The sequence below is a fragment of the Hypomesus nipponensis genome, chromosome 5, assembly GCF_054491055.1.
Source record: "Hypomesus nipponensis isolate SF chromosome 5, ASM5449105v1, whole genome shotgun sequence".
NCBI classification, from domain to species: domain Eukaryota; kingdom Metazoa; phylum Chordata; class Actinopteri; order Osmeriformes; family Osmeridae; genus Hypomesus; species Hypomesus nipponensis.
In genome coordinates this window covers 15,612,501-15,615,000 of record NC_140365.1, presented here as the reverse complement: position 1 = coordinate 15,615,000, position 2,500 = coordinate 15,612,501, and the positions used below count along the sequence as shown (strand labels likewise).

The 2,500-nt window shown below is 47.6% G+C and overlaps 4 non-coding genes and 5 pseudogenes across 4 annotated transcripts in view; all 9 read left to right on the top strand.

The window, feature by feature from the left end:
- Nucleotides 1-27: 27 nt before the first annotated feature.
- LOC146290965 (5S ribosomal RNA) lies at nt 28-146 on the top strand (annotated as a pseudogene).
- Nucleotides 147-318: 172 nt separating this feature from the next.
- On the top strand, nt 319-437 carry LOC146290964 (5S ribosomal RNA). The gene has a single exon (XR_014755956.1). It is a non-coding gene; the product is annotated as a 5S ribosomal RNA (ribosomal RNA).
- A 176-nt stretch (nt 438-613) lies between these two features.
- LOC146290963 (5S ribosomal RNA) lies at nt 614-731 on the top strand (annotated as a pseudogene).
- Nucleotides 732-931: 200 nt separating this feature from the next.
- Nucleotides 932-1,050, top strand: LOC146290962 (5S ribosomal RNA; annotated as a pseudogene).
- Nucleotides 1,051-1,224: 174 nt separating this feature from the next.
- LOC146290961 (5S ribosomal RNA) lies at nt 1,225-1,343 on the top strand. The gene has a single exon (XR_014757152.1). It is a non-coding gene; the product is annotated as a 5S ribosomal RNA (ribosomal RNA).
- A 178-nt stretch (nt 1,344-1,521) lies between these two features.
- On the top strand, nt 1,522-1,640 carry LOC146290960 (5S ribosomal RNA). Its single transcript, XR_014755955.1, has one exon. It is a non-coding gene; the product is annotated as a 5S ribosomal RNA (ribosomal RNA).
- A 174-nt stretch (nt 1,641-1,814) lies between these two features.
- Nucleotides 1,815-1,933, top strand: LOC146290959 (5S ribosomal RNA; annotated as a pseudogene).
- Nucleotides 1,934-2,107: 174 nt separating this feature from the next.
- LOC146290958 (5S ribosomal RNA) lies at nt 2,108-2,226 on the top strand (annotated as a pseudogene).
- A 172-nt stretch (nt 2,227-2,398) lies between these two features.
- The window catches only part of LOC146290957 (5S ribosomal RNA), a 119-nt gene continuing 17 nt past the window's right edge, over nt 2,399-2,500 (top strand). Inside the window, exon 1 of the ribosomal RNA XR_014757586.1 lies at nt 2,399-2,500. This exon is cut by the window's right edge and continues 17 nt beyond it. This is a non-coding gene — a ribosomal RNA (5S ribosomal RNA).

The following is a 2,500-nucleotide window of genomic DNA, read 5'->3' as shown; positions in this document are numbered from 1 at the left end:
TAAGTAGCCTATGGTTGTCAACTTATTTCGTACGGCCATACCAGCCTGGCAACGCCCGATCACGTCTGATCTCGTAAGCTAAGCAGGGTCGGGCCTGGTTAGTACTTGGATGGGAGACCGCCTGGGAATACCAGGTGCTGTATGCTCTTTTGCTCATTCACTTAGAAACTGACATCTTGCAATATGCACAAGTAGTCCTTCATGAAAGGGGCTGGAAGCTGTTTTCATTTTGACACGAGAGAGAGAGAGAGAGACTACCTTGCATTGTCAATTGCTAAATCTGTATATGGATAAGTAGCCTATGGTTGTCAACTTATTTCGTACGGCCATACCAGCCTGGCAACGCCCGATCTCGTCTGATCTCGGAAGCTAAGCAGGGTCGGGCCTGGTTAGTACTTGGATGGGAGACCGCCTGGGAATACCAGGTGCTGTATGCTCTTTTGCTCATTCACTTAGAAACTGACATCTTGCAATATGCAAAAGTAGTCCTTCATGAAAGGGGCTGGAAGCTGTTTTCATTTTGACACGAGAGAGAGAGAGAGAGAGAGACTACCTTGCATTGTCAATTGCTAAATCTGTATATGGATAAGTAGCCTATGGTTGTCAACTTATTTGGTACGCCATACCAGCCTGGCAACGCCCGATCTCGTCTGATCTCGGAAGCTAAGCAGGGTCGGGCCTGGTTAGTACTTGGATGGGAGACCGCCTGGGAATACCAGGTGCTGTATGCTCTTTTGCTCATTCACTTAGAAACTGACATCTTGCAATATGCACAAGTAGTCCTTCATGAAAGGGGCTGGAAGCTGTTTTCATTTTGACACGAGAGAGAGAGAGAGAGAGAGAGAGAGAGAGAGAGAGAGAGAGAGACCACCTTGCATTGTCAAATGCCAAATCTGTATATGGATAAGTAGCCTATGGTTGTCAACTTATTTCGTACGGCCATACCAGCCTGGCAACGCCCGATCACGTCTGATCTCGTAAGCTAAGCAGGGTCGGGCCTGGTTAGTACTTGGATGGGAGACCGCCTGGGAATACCAGGTGCTGTATGCTCTTTTGCTCATTCACTTAGAAACTGACATCTTGCAATATGCACAAGTAGTCCTTCATGAAAGGGGCTGGAAGCTGTTTTCATTTTGACACGAGAGAGAGAGAGAGAGAGACCACCTTGCATTGTCAATTGCTAAATCTGTATATGGATAAGTAGCCTATGGTTGTCAACTTATTTTGTACGGCCATACCAGCCTGGCAACGCCCGATCTCGTCTGATCTCGGAAGCTAAGCAGGGTCGGGCCTGGTTAGTACTTGGATGGGAGACCGCCTGGGAATACCAGGTGCTGTATGCTCTTTTGCTCATTCACTTAGAAACTGAAATCTTGCAATATGCACAAGTAGTCCTTCATGAAAGGGGCTGGAAGCTGTTTTCATTTTGACACGAGAGAGAGAGAGAGAGAGAGAGACCACCTTGCATTGTAAATTGCTAAATCTGTATATGGATAAGTAGCCTATGGTTGTCAACTTATTTCGTACGGCCATACCAGCCTGGCAACGCCCGATCTCGTCTGATCTCGGAAGCTAAGCAGGGTCGGGCCTGGTTAGTACTTGGATGGGAGACCGCCTGGGAATACCAGGTGCTGTATGCTCTTTTGCTCATTCACTTAGAAACTGACATCTTGCAATATGCACAAGTAGTCCTTCATGAAAGGGGCTGGAAGCTGTTTTCATTTTGACACGAGAGAGAGAGAGAGAGAGACCACCTTGCATTGTCAATTGCTAAATCTGTATATGGATAAGTAGCCTATGGTTGTCAACTTATTTCGTACGGCCATACCAGCCTGGCAACGCCCGCTCTCGTCTGATCTCGGAAGCTAAGCAGGGTCGGGCCTGGTTAGTACTTGGATGGGAGACCGCCTGGGAATACCAGGTGCTGTATGCTCTTTTGCTCATTCACTTAGAAACTGACATCTTGCAATATGCACAAGTAGTCCTTCATGAAAGGGGCTGGAAGCTGTTTTCATTTTGACACGAGAGAGAGAGAGAGAGAGACCACCTTGCATTGTCAATTGCTAAATCTGTATATGGATAAGTAGCCTATGGTTGTCAACTTATTTCGTACGGCCATACCAGCCTGGCAACGCCCGCTCTCGTCTGATCTCGGAAGCTAAGCAGGGTCGGGCCTGGTTAGTACTTGGATGGGAGACCGCCTGGGAATACCAGGTGCTGTATGCTCTTTTGCTCATTCACTTAGAAACTGACATCTTGCAATATGCACAAGTAGTCCTTCATGAAAGGGGCTGGAAGCTGTTTTCATTTTGACACGAGAGAGAGAGAGAGAGACCACCTTGCATTGTCAATTGCTAAATCTGTATATGGATAAGTAGCCTATGGTTGTCAACTTATTTAGTACGGCCATACCAGCCTGGCAACGCCCGATCTCGTCTGATCTCGGAAGCTAAGCAGGGTCGGGCCTGGTTAGTACTTGGATGGGAGACCGCCTGGGAAT